At 44.6% G+C, this 15,747-nt stretch overlaps 1 long non-coding RNA gene across 1 annotated transcript in view; it reads left to right on the top strand.

The window, feature by feature from the left end:
* The window catches only part of LOC109549203 (uncharacterized), a 99,946-nt gene that overhangs the window by 47,479 nt on the left and 36,720 nt on the right, over positions 1 to 15,747 (top strand). The window contains exon 4 of the long non-coding RNA XR_012325349.1: positions 11,811 to 11,890. This is a non-coding gene — a long non-coding RNA (uncharacterized lncRNA). The remainder of the gene's footprint in view (positions 1 to 11,810; positions 11,891 to 15,747) is intronic.

The raw sequence follows: 15,747 nt of genomic DNA, 5'->3' as shown, positions 1-15,747 counted from the left end.
GTCTGATACTCTGCACAGTATTGAGTTGAAATATCTTCCACAAGAAAGTTTAATAACAAAAATAGGTCCCTTGGGTCCAAGAAAGGCTAAGAATTGGCTGAAGGATCACACATTAAAATTCTAACTTTAAGAACATATGTGGGTTGCTGAACATGACATCAATAGATTAAAAATCAATTGTAAATACACCAGTAATAAGCATCTGAAAAATACCATTTACAACAGCAACAAAACCACAAAAGTACTTAGAATTAAACTAACAAATAATGTGTTAAGACTTGTGTGGACAGAATTATAAAACTATGAAAAAAGTATTTGAAGAAATCTAAACAAATGGAGATATCTCTCCCATGTTTGTGGATGGGAAGACATCAAATCCTAAAGAAGTCAATTCTCCCTAAAGTAATTTGTGAATCCAATAGAATTTAGGCAAAATCCCATAGTTGATCCTAAAATTGATACAGATAAGTAAAGGGCCAATAACAGCCATAGAAATTTTAAATACAAAAAGCATGGCAGATTTGTCCTACCAAATGTTAGGATTTCTTTTAAGGCTATAGGAATTATGGCAGTGGTGCCAACCACTGGAACAGAATGGGGACCCCTGCAATAGACTTATGCGTAGCGGAGACTCGATACACAACAGAGATAGAATTATCAATTAGTGGTGGAAAAGTGGGCAATTTAGTAAATGGTGCTGAGGAAACTGGCTCTCCACGGGGAAAAAAATTAAATGACATCACCATCTCACACCATCTAAGCAAAAATCTATTGCAGGTAGCTTAAATATTAAAGTAAAACTTCAACAGGCCTAGAAGAATAGGTATGAGATATCTTTATAATCCTGAGGGTCAGAATAATCTCTTAAGACACAAAAACACAGACTGTAAAGGAAAAGATCGATACACTTGTTAAAGGAAATTTTCAGAAAAGGTAAAATCATGACTCTCATACAGATATAAAACGAATATGTATTAAAGATTTTATTTACTTCATTATTAATGAGGGAACCAGGCAGGCGTTACAACTGTTAAAAGGAGAAAGCAGAGAACCGCAAGTTTATATGGAATGAAGGAATGTTGAAATAAATTTACAAATGGATGTGAAGCTGGCTTTTCCTGCAGGCAGGTTGTGGGAGGGGGATTAAGGGGTTTGGGCAGAAGAAGGCAACTGAACCACCACCAGACAGAATTTATTTTCACGTCAAGAAACAACAGTTATTTTGCATTGCTAGCAGTATCTGCAACTTAAAAGTTGTAAAATAGCTCAAAACAATGAACAGCTAAAATCCAGTAACACAGAAGGATGTGCTCTAAACAATGCATGATTTCCCACTGAGAACACGCAATAAGCTTTTGTGTTTATTCCAAATCTGTCACATATTTGACAACATTAAAAAAAAATTTTGCCCATCAAAAGAAATAAAAAAGTGAAATAATAAGCCACAGACTGAGAGAAGCTCTTTGTAATGACTAGAATTAACAAAGGATTAGTATTCAAAATAGATAAAGAATTCCTACAAATCAATTAAGAAACATAAAACAGCCAGTAGAAAATGGGCAAATGACATGAACAGGCAATTCTAAAAAGAGAAACTCAGAATGACAAAGAGATGTATGCAAAGATGCTCAACTTCACCAGTAATCATAGAAATGCACATTAAAATCACAGGGAGATCACATTTTACATTCGTCAGATTGGGGAAAAAATAGAGTAGGCTGACAGTTACAAATGTTGAGGACTACATGGCACTATGGGAAAAAAAGTTGGTCAGAGTGTAAATTGGTACAACCACTAGAGCAACTTGGTTATTGCTTGTAAAGTTAAGGCTGCATGCCCTCAAGCCAAGTGATTCATTTCCTGCAGGTCTGAGTTCCTGGGGCAGCATCATGGCTCTGCAGGGAATGGCAGCAGTCGCCTTGAGTTGCTCTGGCTTTGGAGAGCAGCAGCCCTAGCTTTGCAGTGATAGCCGCAGCTTCCTCCCATGGCTTCTTCTGTGGCTAGATCTGCAGCTCTTGTCTGAGTAGCACTGAGCCCAGTGTTTCAAGTCTTCCAAGAATTCTGGGAGATATTTTTTCTGCTTAAACTGGCCAAAGTCAGTTTCTGTTGCTTGCAATTTAAAATCTCGACTGATATGCCTAATAAAGCAGCCTTGAAATCGATAAAATAAAAAGGATTAGAATCACATAGAGAGACTGACAAATACCACGATCAGAATGGCTCATCCATGGTTTTTTTTTTTAACATCTTTATTGGAGTATAATTGCTTTACAATGGTGTGTTAGTTTCTGCTTTATAACAAAGTAAATCAGCTGTATATATACATACATCCCCATATCTCCTCCCTCTTGCGTCTCCCTCCCTCCCACCCTCCCTATCCCACCCCTCTAAGTGGTCACAAAGCACCGAGCTGATCTCCCTGTGCTATGTGGCTGCTTCCACTATATCCATGTTTTTTAAGTTGTAAGAATTATGAACTTACTTTTCTCTCTTTGCAAGATAACCAAGAGGGGACAGAAACTAAATTATAAGCTCATATAATTTATGATTCTCCAAGTTTGTACTCGGTGAATAGCCATAAAATAACTTGACAATAGTGAGAGGACCCAAGAACACAAGAGGTCACTTGATACGATGCTATTTATAGAAAACATGCCACCGTTATAAATTTAAGAGTATTATTTAAAATAATCAACTGGGAAATCCATGCCAAAAATCACCTTAGATTATGACCTTCGAGGTCGTTAAAAAAAAACGACTTTTTGTTTACCCTAAAGTTTGATAAACAGGACCTTATAAAGAAAACTTTTTTTTTTTGGATGGTAATGTTGCCCTGTCTACCTTCTTAAAGAACAGAGAAATTATTTATTTCATTTGGCAACAATACAGTTTCTCTCTTCGAGGAACTCAAAGTATGTGTACAAATATTAGCTGATAGCCTTGTAGAGATGGAGGAGAAGGGGTGGAGGACGGTGACGGGGGAAAGAGGAGGAAGAGAGAAGGACGGGGGAAAGAGGAGGAAGAGAGAAGGAGGAAAAGAAGGAGGCGACTGTAGGGGCACGTGGTCAAGATGATAAAATGATTTTCCTGTTTTACTTAATAATCCCCAAGGTGTCCACACCTAGGTCAGTTCACCAGTAAGTCAGCTGCAGTATACTCTGTCCTCAACCTAACATTTGATCTATACATGAGAGCGCCCTGCATATAGTTGTTCTTGTTCACTTGTGTCTCTGTCTCAGCTGGGAAAACGTGTAAATATTTATACAAACCAATCTGTTATCTCAGAATGCAGGATTTTCTCAAAGCGGCTTCAATTCAGCTTAATGAATATTTATTGAGCATCTTCTACCTTCTGGGCTTTCTAGGGATTTGGTGGTGGATATATTCATGCAGTGCTTTTCACAGTGTGCTCTCGGGGCGAGTAACCTCGGCACCACCCGGGAATTTTTGAGAAATGCAAATTCCAGGGTTCCACCTCATTGCTACACAATTGGAAACTCAGGGGTCCTGGGCCAGCAATCTGTATTTTAGCAAGACATCGGGGTGACTGTGAAACAGTAAAGTTTAAGAGCCACTAAAATTGTGTTAGTGGATGACTTTCAATACAGTAACAGCTCAGTAACTGTTAGATGAATGGATGAATGACAAAACAAAAACAACAACAACAAAAATGAATGAGCTGCTGTAGAGTTCAGGACAGGATAAAGTATTTGCATATTTATAAGAATGGGCGAAAAGGGCTCGGTCTCACAGCTTTCCCTGTTGACTTTGGCACGCTCCTGTGTTCCCAGAACGGTTGTCGATTTCTTTTTCTCTGCTCATTAATTTATTGGTTATTGTTCACTGCCAGCTGTGGGAAAAACAAAACGACAACAAAATAAATGAACGAGATCAGACAAAACCAGAAGCAGCAGCATTGGGGAACCGGTGATGTCAGGACAGCAGTTTTGGTTTTCTACTGAGAAATTGGGGTAAACGTGAATAGAGTCTGGTCTGTTATTTATTTAAGAGACGAACAGAATTCATTGTCAATTCACTGTGCCCTGGTGTGGAGAGAAAACAGGCTTCCCCCTCTTTCTGGAAGAGGCTGGCAGAGCTTAGCTCAGCTGTTTTAGTGAAGTCAGAACTTGCTTGGGGACACAGGACTTCCTCCACAAAAGATTTTTTTTTTTTAATGAAAGAAACACTTTTGTGTCTTCTAAGCTTCAGCTGGCCCCCAGCCTGGCTCTCTGCAGCCCCTGTCTTCCCACGATCTGACTGTGAGTCTAGAGGGGCTTTCTTTGGCATTCTAAACCCTGTGACGTTTTGCCCAGGCCTTGGAGTGAAATAAGGGCCTCCGAGAACCTCTTGAAGTGAATTTCATGGGAGTCTCAGCTGGGAGCCCTGGAACGTATTCTGCCCCTGGGGAGACTGGAGATGAGGACACTTTGGTTTCGTAATGTGACTTTTGTCACAGTAGAGCACACTTTGGATTCTCACTTCCTGTTTTAATTTTGTCTGGAAATAAGAAAATCTGCTGAGATTTCATTTCAAAAGAGCAGCTCGACTTCGTGCAGACAATTTCTCTGCAAATTAGAAAAGCGAAGGAGAACAAAACTGTAGTCAGCAGTACAGACAGCCAGTTAAATCCTAATTTAAGTGCCAGTTAACACTGGTGGTTAAATAGACAGTATTTAGCATGTGCTCCGCGTTCTGAGCACCGTGGCGGCGGGGAGGAGGGGAGAGTAGAGAAAGCATCGCACAGGAGGGGCCTTTGAATGAGATCGCAGAGCTGTTGGGGGAGGGGGCACCGGGAAGGCAGGGCGGGGCACGGGGGTCGCAGGTGCGAGCGGACATGATAGGCTTGCAAGGCTTTCGGGAGTCAGGCTGTGAGGGGTCTTGTACCAAGTTAAAGAAACGTGGACTTCACCCCGTAGGCCAGAGGGCCGTGTTGAAGGTATTTCCTCTGGGAGGATGGGCTGTGCCCGCTGGGCTTGTGAAGATCACGGTGCTGGAAAGGAGGAGGCTGCTGGGATAATCCAGGGAAGCAGTGGCCTGCGGAGGAGCAGCCTCCTGGTCTGGGCTCTTCTTTTACCCCAGAGCCCCCTGGCAGAGCAGAGTTCACAGCCCCTGCCCAACTGGAGGCATGGCTGGAAACGGAATAAGGCATGCCAGAAAGTGCTTGGAAGTACCATATTTTGTCTTTAAAAAATCATGCAAACGTTTGCATTCTGCTTCGTTCAATCGGGGCTCCAGGAAGCTGGGCCATATCTGTTTCCTGTGGCCTTTGGTGTCCCCTGCATCCCCCAGGGTCACCCATACTCCAATCTGGGGAGGGGCCTGCCCCATGTTGACATCCCCTTCAAACACCATAGGAGCAAAGTGTTTGAAGGGGCGGTATTTGCAGAAATAATACCTTTCTGTGCCATGTGCACAGTGGCTCCACTTGTCTTAAGGATTTACTGAATTGGATTTCCTTAAATGGATTTTATTTTATTGTCATTCTCTAATACCTTTCCTTCCCCTCACTCTAACTGATAAATACGTAACTGACTTTACAGATCAATAGCTGGCTACTGAGTGGGTATAGAGTGCCAGGGGTGACTCCCAGATGGGAGGTCTGGCTCTAATTTGATTGCAGAGTATTTCAAATTTTCTATCTAACTTTTCTAAGATAGATAGTAATAGTTAACATTAACTGGGCACTTACTAGCTGCCAGACACTACACGGGGGTAGGTTATTTCATTTCCTCTTTACAAGAAGCCCAAGGTAGATGTGTTATTGTTATTATTTCCATTTTATAGATGAGGAAACTGGAATTTGGAGATATTTTAAGTTTCTTAGATTTCCACAGACAAGGAATGCAAGAGCCAGGATATGGTCTCAGGTGGTCAAAATCCAACATGTTAGCCTCTCCACTAGAGGACTGAAATCAAAACTTCGGTGGATGACTAGACAGTAACACTTAAGATCTTTGCAACCCTGACATCCGATGATTTAGTGAACTCTTAAAAGAGCAGATGGATTCTGATAAGAATTGATGGATAGAATTTACCTTGAAATTACACTTTTTCTCCAGTCTGTTATCTTAAGACAAAATGGTACCCAGTAAGACTTTTCCATTGGCTTTTTTCTTCATTTTCATTGGGTATGTAGGTAGAAGTGGCAGAGATTAATATATCTCAAAGAAAACTTGATTTTCTTTTTAGTTGTAAAACGAAAATAAAGATATTGTCACTGTCTTAGTCTCCTAGGGCTGCCTAACAAAATATTACAGACTGGGTGGCTTAAACAAGAGAAATTTATTTTTTCACAGTTCTAGAGGCTGCAAAGTTGAAGATCAAGGTGCCAGCAGGGTTTGGTTTCTGGTGAGACCTCTCTTCCTGGCTTGCACGTGGCTACTTTGTCCTCATGTAGCCTTTCGTCTGAAGGAGAGAGGAGAGAGAGAGAGAGAGAGAGGAAGAGAAAGAGAGATCTCTTCTTGTACAAGGCAACCAATCCTATTGGATTAGGGCCCCACCCTTATGCCCTTATTTAACCTTAATTACCTCCTAAAGGCCTTATATCCAAATGCTGTCACCTTTGGTATTAGGGCGTCAACACAGGCAGCTAGGGGACACAGTTCAGCCTGTAGCAGTCTCTGACATTTGCCTTGGCAGGTAAGCTGGAGCAGTGGCCCAGTGACTGTCCCAGGTCCCCCTTGTGCACATGGGGGAGCCAGCCCTTCCCAGGCTGTACATTTCACCTGCCTCACCCTCCTCCATGTGTCTGGAGCACTCAGGGCCTGTGCAGATGCCAAGTCCCCGTCTAACACTACCTTGCTGTGTTCTTGTTACCTTATGCTTGCAAAGCTTCGCCTGGGTTTAAAAATGCAGTAGAAGTCTCATAATGAATTGCATCATCGTTTCTGGTGCATTTAAGTGGAAATCATTGTTGTATATGTTCTTCCAGTGAAACTCCACTTCCTTTACATATACATTACAGAACAGCAATAATACAATTCATCATATTTCTAGAGCACTTTACAGTTTTCAGATTGATCTCACCTAATTTCCTCATATGATCCCTAGGTGATCAGCAAGATGAGTATTATTACCCCCATTTTACAAATGAGGAAATCGAAACTCAGAGGAGTTCATCGACTCACACAGATAAGCTGGGAAATTCTTCTATCTGCAAATAGTGTTCTTCCTACAATGTCTCATGTATCACCTACACCAGCCTCTGTAGGCTTCTGCCCCAGTTTCTCAATGGCATCTATTCAGCCTCTTATCTCCTCTGGGTTCAGTGCCCCCTTGACCCAAGAACAAATTCTTCCTGGAATTAGCTTCTGGATTGTGGTGACCTTGAGTCAGTTCAAGGGCAAAGTTCTGGAAGATTCGGGGGAGGCTTGTTTGTAGTGTCCCTATGTCATGGCTGCCTCTGGGTGTTTCAGGGTCACTTAGCAGCTGAGACACGGCACTGCCTTGCTCACGAACACCCCTGGCTTGCTTTGACTGTACGTCGATGTCATCTCTGAGCTGTGGCTACGGTGGTTTGGGGATGCAAAGCTTCACAGATGGCAGGTCAGACTGTAAATACTCCACTCCCATCCCATCGTAAAACCAGTCCAAGGAAAACACCAGAAACTAATTAAAACTAAGGCAACAGTGCAAATATTTATGGGGGCAGAAATTCAAACAACGCTAGCAAAAACAAAGCATGCTTTTCAGATCGGTATTAAAGTAAAAGAAACATAATGCCATCTAATGGAAATATATATATTTTTTACCATCAGATTTGATACCTGCAAATGACTGTTTTAACTGGGAGGATAAAGTCATATAAGTTATTTACTCAAAATGGTCATTAATTTCAGCCATTTGCCTTCATACTGATTGTCTAGTGTTGCACAGTGTCATAGGAAGGGCACAGGAACGGGAGTCAGGATAAATGCCGCAAGGAGTTGTGTAACTTTGAGCATGTCATCTAACCCTGTCCAAAGTGACCTTCGGTTTCTTCAGTTCAGAGGAAGAGAGGAAAAGAGAAAAGAAAAGAAGGGATGGGGAAGAAAGACAGCTCTGAAGACACTGTCATCCAGAGGGGCTGAAATGTCTAATCTCTAATGTATTGGCTCAGGCTGTGGACTTGAACTGGGGTGCCCAGGTTCAAATCCCAGCTCCATCATTCACGAGCTGTGTGACCTTGACAAATTCCTTAGCTTCTCTGTGCCTTTTGTTTTCTTACTTGTAAAACCAATCTGTGTTGTGAGCATTAGATTAGTAAATGTAAGTACTTTCAATAATGCCTAGCTCATAGGAAGTACCTCGTAAGTGTTGGGTGTTACTATTATCATCAGATGATCTTTACTTGGAGGATGGAATAATGAGCACTGGAGGAAAGAAAGAATGGAGGGGATTTCTCTAAGGATTCTGTGCTTCTGACTGGGGAATAAATAGCAGAGGGCAAAGAAACTAATATTTAAGTATGTATTATATTGGAAACTTCTGTATTCCCACTGACTAGATCAGAGATGATACAAATGAGGACTCAGAACAATATTTGTTCTAGGAATAAATAATACTGTGATAATTTTTTTTAATTTCTGTTTTTTGGGAGAGGAGTCTGAAGATCAGAGAGGTTAAGTAATTTACTTGAGATCACACAGCTAGCAATAGCTGAGCTGGGATTTGAGCCCAGGTCTCCGTGGCTCTGAAGCCCCTGCCCCTTCCATTATACCATGATGCTCTCACAAGGGGTCAGCCAGGAAGGGGACACTAATGCGCCCTTCCAGAGTGAGACAGGGCTCCTGCTTGGTGACTGCTGCACAGCAGACAGAACCAGGAGTGCCATAATTCTACCAAGTGTTGCCTGGGTGCCCCTTTATCACTGCCTGCTGCCCTCCGTTGCCTTCCAGCTGCTACCATCATCCAACTCTCCCCTCACCCCTCTCAGCTTCCATCACCAATGCTAGGTCGGGGTGGGCTTGATATGATGTTGTTTCACATGCAAAATTAGCAGATACGTGGCTGACCCTTAGCTGGCACAAGGCAGGTATTCAATATGTTTGTTTTTCTCCCTTTGCTCCCTTAACCTCTGACAGCAGTCAGGCCTGCCTAAGGCCAAGGACCCAGCTGATTTAGATGTTCAGTTAAAGGCCAATCATGGTCTGAGCTGTGAGGGATCCTGAGGTGAGTGTAGCACGCAGGATGCTGCCCTCTGGGAGTTTACGTGTAACCGGGGACAGAGCCATACTGCAGGGGCGTGCAGAGTGGCGAGTGGTGACACTAGTGGAAGGAGGAGGGGTGGCTCAGCTGCAGGAGGCCCGGGGGGGCGCTCCACACAGAGAGCGGGTTTTGAGCCAGGGAGGGGTGCGAGGAAGGGCAAAACAGAGACCACCACAAAGGCAAAGGCCAGAGTCACAGAAGACCCAGAGCTTCCAGGACTTGGTGAGCACTCAGGGCTGCACGTGGTACAGGCTGCCTGGGGAGGACATGAGGCTGCGCGGAAGGGACGTGCAGTGCTCCGGGGCCTGGACCATCCCCAGGGCCAGGGTCGGGGGGACTAAGGAGGAGAGCAATGCGGTTGGACTGGTTTGGAAGAAACTCCCTCAGGCAGTATGTTCAGATGCTGCGGTGGGGGGATAGGTTCATGCAGGGGGAGCAGTTAGGAGACCCTCCCAATTCATCCATGGCCTCCTCTAGAGCAGGCGATTGACGGAGAATTGAAGAGAAATGACTGAGGCGGCATCATAAGGATTTGGTGACTGGTGGGGGTGAAAACTCAGGGAAAGAATCATGCAAGCGTTTCCACTTGAGAGACTGAGCAGGTGATGACCATTTAACGGAGGTGGGAAAAGCCAGATGAGGACAGCGTAGGCTCACAGCAGCCCAGCAGTGTAACAGAGACAATACTCTCTTTCAAAAAGCACCCATGAGGCTTCCCTGGTGGCGCAGTGGTTGAGAGTCCGCCTGCCGATGCAGGAGACACGGTCCGGGAAGATCCCACATGCCGCAGAGTGGCTGGGCCCGTGAGCCATGGCCGCTGAGCCTGCGCGTCCGGAGCCTGTGCTCCGCAACGGGAGAGGCCGCAACAGTGAGAGGCCCGCGTACCGCAAAAAAAAAAAAGAGCACCCATGAGAAGAGTCCGCTCCCAGAGCCTCAGCAGGGAGGTGTGCTGAATCCCTGAGCATCCGGTGTGTGAGGGGGGCCTCAGGGACAGAGCTCTCAGAGGGAGAGGCTCCCCCACTACAAGGGAAGGGATTTCTGAGGAACTGCAGCAGGCAGAGCTCAGCTTTGCAGGAAGGCACTTCATTCATTCATTTCTTCATCCTTTCATTCATGGAGTGCCTGCTGCATGCTGGCTCAGAGCTAAAGGGAGCGAAGCAGAGGTAAGAGAGCCAGTGCTCGTCCTCCAGAGACTCAGACTAGCTGTGAAGGAAGAAGTAACGGGAAGCATGTTCCAGTACAATCCACGCTATGGTAAAAGTGAGACAGGAAAGAATGGGGAAGGCTACCTGGAGGAGGTGGCATTCAACTTGGATCTTGAGAGGTTTGTAGAAGTTGGCCAAAGAATAGGACCTGCACCTTCTAGCAGAGGAAACAGCTTTTGCAAAGTGTGGGGAGGAAGCAGAGTGGGACCGGAAAGAGATTCAAGGTGCATGGAATGGGAAACAGGTGAGCCTGGATTTTAAAAATGAAAATGAACTTTGAAGAACAATGGTAACTATGTGAGGTGATGGATGTGTTAATGAACTTGATCGTGGTAATCATTTCATGATGGACACATATATTAAGCCCCATTGTACACCTAAAAAAGAAAAAGAATAATCATATTATACAACCTGAATGTATACAATTTTTATTTGTCAATCAATCATACCTTAATAAAGCAGGAAAAAATGGACTTTTGTTACCAACCCTTTCAAGTCGGGTCCCAGCAGGGGTCCTTCTGCCCGGTGTCTTTCACACCAATAGAACCAGACCAAGTTGGGTTCAGCAGCAAAGGAAAGCTTTATTCTTTGATCAAAGAATGGAGAGCTGCAGGATTGCGATCTAGAGCACAAGGTCTCCCCCAGGCCGTGGGCCGGGCTGCTGTATAGGGATCTCGTCAGCAGGGAGGGAGCAGGTTCTCAAGGGAAGGGCACAGCTGTGCTGCTGACACTCCAGATCACAGTGCAGGGCGCAGCATCTCTGCACGAGCGCCCCACCCCCTACCCATGAGCAAGCGGAACTAGAGGAAGCACAAAGGAAGAGGTTAGACCTTATCACCCAGATTCCATCTTATTCTCCCTCCCCCACCCCAGTGGGCTTTGCTGGTGACACTGAGGTTGAGGATGTTCCAAAATAGTGGTGACAGCCCCATATCAGGTATTGGCCACCTCACCCCAACTCTGAAGGGCACTGGCGGGACCGCAGGGGATACACAGGCGGAACCTGCTGGTGACGGAAGTGGGTCTGCTGGGTGAGACCAAGCCAGCCGGGGCACTGCCCGCGCTTGGCCCAGGACACCTGCGGATTCCTCCCGTGTGTGTGGAGGGAGGGACATGAGCCTCCTGAGCCCTCTCCCGAGTGTTTGCACTTTGTTCACCAGGGGCTTCAACCAGGTGACGAGTAACCCGCGACACGGTACGCGGGCCGTGGTGCAGCTCCACTCAGGCCAGCTTAGAGACCCACGGGGACTGAGAGCCCAGGTGTGTTTTACAGTTACCTGTGGACAGATGGGTCCTTCCTGATCGTGGCAGGCAACGTTGATTCTGGTCAAACCAGCAGGATGTCCCCCTGTACCTTTCACCATGACGAGTTACAACTGCTCAGATGGGTCAAAATATCTCCTTTCCTCTCCTGAGCAGACGCTGCCCCCGTTCCTCCTTTTCCTGGATTGGAGTCAGGACACCGGGGTCTCATCCATGTTCTGCAATGAATTTCCCTGGTGAGTACGGGCCAGGCCCTTCACTTCTGTTTCTCCATTTTGAAAATTGGTGGCCCGTCCACATCCAGCTCTTGGTGAACGTGTTCAGGTCGAGGTGCCCGTTTAGGTAGCTTGCTCTGTCTCCCAGCCTTCTCACGCGGGGAACAGGTTATTAATATGAAGTGTTCAACTTCAGCATTCCTTTTTTTTTTTTTTTGCGGTACGCGGGCCCCTCACTGCTGTGGCCTCTCCCGTTGAGGAGCACAGGCTCCGGACGTGCAGGCTCAGCGGCCATGGCTCACGGGCACAGCCGCTCCGCAGCATGTGGGATCCTCCCAGACCGGGGCACGAACCCGTGTCCCCTGCATCGGCAGGCGGACCCTCAACCACTGCGCCACCAGGGAAGCCCCCAGCATTCCTTTAGTGAAGTGTTATTAAATAACCTATTCTTTCTTCCCCACTCCGTCTCTTTCTCTTTGTTTTCTTCCTGCCACATCCTCATCAGCTTGAGGAGCTGGAGAAAGAGAACTTGGTCTTAAATTGGGCACAGCTGTGTATTTAAGAAACCACCAATGACATCATTCAGTTTTGACAGGATTCTTTTCTCCTCACTAGAGGAACCAGGAATTTCCACTTGATAGTTTGTTCCTACCTTCCTAGAGAACCCTACCACATCATTGCAACTTGGTACAGAGAAAGAACCGTGAGCTAGGCATTGACTGCTGTTCCCTGTTTGTATAATGAATAGATCAAAGAGATAACAGAGGCACGCATTCGTTTAAGCCAAAAGATAGCTGAGCAAGTTACAGACTACATAAGAAAGCATGAACTGCAAATTAATTACCCATTTTGGAAGTACCATAGTTTATCAGATTATTATAAAATTCCAGAAGAGAACTTGGAAATCAACTCGTCCTATCATATCTTTTTATAGATAAGGAAATTTAAGATTGAAAATAAGTTAACTCACCCAAGGTCACAGCAGTATTATTTGGTCTTATTCTGGGGAGCTGTGAAATAAAATGACAAAGAAAAAAAAGGGCTAATCTTCTAAAATAGAGTTCAGCAAACTTTTTCTCAAAGGACCAGATAGTAAATATTTTAGGTTTGTGGGACATACAGCCTCTGCCATTGTAGCAAAAGCAGCCATAGACAAGTAAATGAGTTGGCACGCCTGTCTCAATAAAACTTTATTCACAAAAACAGGTGATGACACTAGGATGGCGATAACAATTTTTAAAAAAGGAAAACAAGGATGTGGACAAGGATGTGGAGAAATTGGAACTCATACATTGCTGGCAGGAATTAAAATGGTGTATATAAATAAAATAGTGTAAATAAAATAAAATAGTAAAATGGTGTAGCCACTGTGGAAAACAGTTTGATAGTTCTTCTAAAAGTTAAACATAGAATTACCATATGACCCAGCAATTCTACCCCTAGACATATACTCAAAATAATTGAAAACAGGGACCCAAACAAGTACCTATACACAGGTTCATAGCAGCACTATTCACAATAGCTAAAAGGTGGAAATAGCCCAAATGTCCATCAGTGGGTAAACAAATCCTTGTGTACACATGCAAGAGAATATCATTCAGCCATAAAGAGGAATGAAGTACTGACACATGCCACAGTGTGGATGAACCTTCAAACCATTATGCTAAATGAAAGAAGCCAGACACAAAGGCTACATATTGTGTGATTTCATTTATAGGAAACCTCCAGAATAAATAAATCTGGAGATTTCACATAAATGATAAATAAATAAGTAGAGACAGAACGCAGATTGGTGGTTGCCAAGCACTGGGGGAGGAGGGAATGGGGAGACATTGCTTAATGGGTACAGGACTTTTTTTTTAAATTAATTTATTTTTTGACTGTGTTGGGTCTTCGTTGTTGTGTGCTGGCTTTCTCTAGTTGCATCGAGCAGGGGCTACTATTTGTTGCAGTGCGCGGGCTTCTCATTGCGGTGGCTTCTCTTGTTGCGGAGCACGGGCTCTAGGCGCGAGGGCTTCAGTAGTTGTGGCTCGTGGGCTCTAGAGTACAGGCTCAGTAGTTGTGGTGCACGGGCTTAGTTGCTCCGTGGCACGTGGGATCTTCCCGGACCAGGGCTCGAACCCATGTCCCCTATATTGGCAGGCGGATTCTTTTTTTTTTTTCCCCAGCGGTCTTCTTAGAAGCCCATATGATTTAAACTTATTTATTTATGGCTGTGTTGGGTCTTTGTTTCTGTGCGAGGGCTTTCTCTAACTGTGGCAAGCGGGGGCCACTCTTCATCGCGGTGCGCGGGCCTCTCACTATCGTGGGCTCTCTTGTTGCGGAGCACAAGCTCCAGACGTGCAGGCTCAGTAGTTGTGGCTCACGGGCCCAGTTGCTCCGTGGCATGTGGGATCTTCCTATACCGGGGCTCGAACCCGTGTCCCCTGCATTGGCAGGTGGATTCTCAACCACTGCACCACCAGGGAAGCCCCTGGCAGGAAGATTCTTAACCACTGCGCCACACAGGGAAGCCCCTGGGTACAGGATTTCGCTTTGGAAGGATGGAAATGTTTTGGAACTAGGTAGAGGTGGTGGTTGTGCAACACTGTGAATGTACTAATTACCTCTGCATTGTTTCCTTTAAAACAGTTAATTTTCTGTTATTTGAATTTCACCTCAACAAATTATTTAAAAAAACCCAAAAAACGAAACAGGCAACCAGGCGCATATGGCCCATGGACAGTAATGTGCCAATTCCTGTTATAACGGAGAGGATAGGATGGTTTAGTGACAGTGAGTTTTTTTTGTCAAGAATGTTTGTTGTTGTTGTAATGATTTATCCTATCAAGGAACAGAAATAAAGCAATTTTCCAGGTGTAATATTTTCATGGCTAAGAATATTGAGTGGGAAGATGTCTCCAAACCTAACCAGGTGGGTTTTGGACCAATTTCAGACAAAATTTAAATCCATTGACTCTTTTGGTAAAGACCAAATTCATGTTGAAGGGCTTTTACTATTTTTAGAACCTATTGGACATCTCCCATCCCAATTTTGGGAACTAAAATAAATGTTTGGAGCTTTCTGTCAACTTCCTGTTTCTAGGGAAGAAGAACCTAGAAACATCTCATGTAAAATGTGCCAGAAGCTTTTGGAACATCAAAGAATTCCCAGGAAACAAGGGAATTTGTTCATTGTAAAAGCATCTGAAAGAAGACACTAGATAATTTTATTTAATAAATACACACGATGACTCTTTCTCAAAGATAATTTAAGGGCTTTAATTAATTTGGGGTTCAATGACCCCACAACCATGTCTAATTCAAACATGAAAACAAACTGAGAAGCCTGTGAGCTTTGGAAAGATGAGAAATTCTCATGTGAAACTGGACAGCTTGGCCTGATAGGGCTCCCTCGTATTTTGAATTCATTTGAACAGTTAGGAAACGTGAGACAAAGAGGCTATTTTCAACGGAGAAGAAGGTAGAAAGGAAATGATGTCTGTGATTTGACTTTTGTGTGCCAGGCCAGCTCTCCCAGGTGATGGAGGTACCATAGCGCAATTCACGGGAAGACAAGCCCCCTTAGGTGGCTTTTGTTCTAAGAATGGCCGTGTTTCAGGTTACGACAGGATCCATTTAGGCTTTAAAAGAGTCACTAACAAGAAGGGCTGCCTGACGTTAGAATGGCTCGTTCCTGAATGAGGACCGTCATTCATGGCATCCTGCTTCCTAACTCAGATGCCTAGTTCTGGGGTATCCCCCTTTCTCCTTGTAGAAACATCACACAGACCTTATTTACATTTTAGTGCGAATGAGTGTAAGGCAGTGAGTATATATACTTAGCCAAATTTCACTGTGAAATAACAAGTGCTGTTTCCTGAGTTCTGGTTCTGGGG

This window comes from Tursiops truncatus, chromosome 13, assembly GCF_011762595.2.
Source record: "Tursiops truncatus isolate mTurTru1 chromosome 13, mTurTru1.mat.Y, whole genome shotgun sequence".
Classification (NCBI taxonomy): Eukaryota; Metazoa; Chordata; class Mammalia; order Artiodactyla; family Delphinidae; genus Tursiops; species Tursiops truncatus.
Note: the sequence above shows the minus strand (reverse complement) of the source record. Positions and strands in the feature narration are given on the sequence as shown.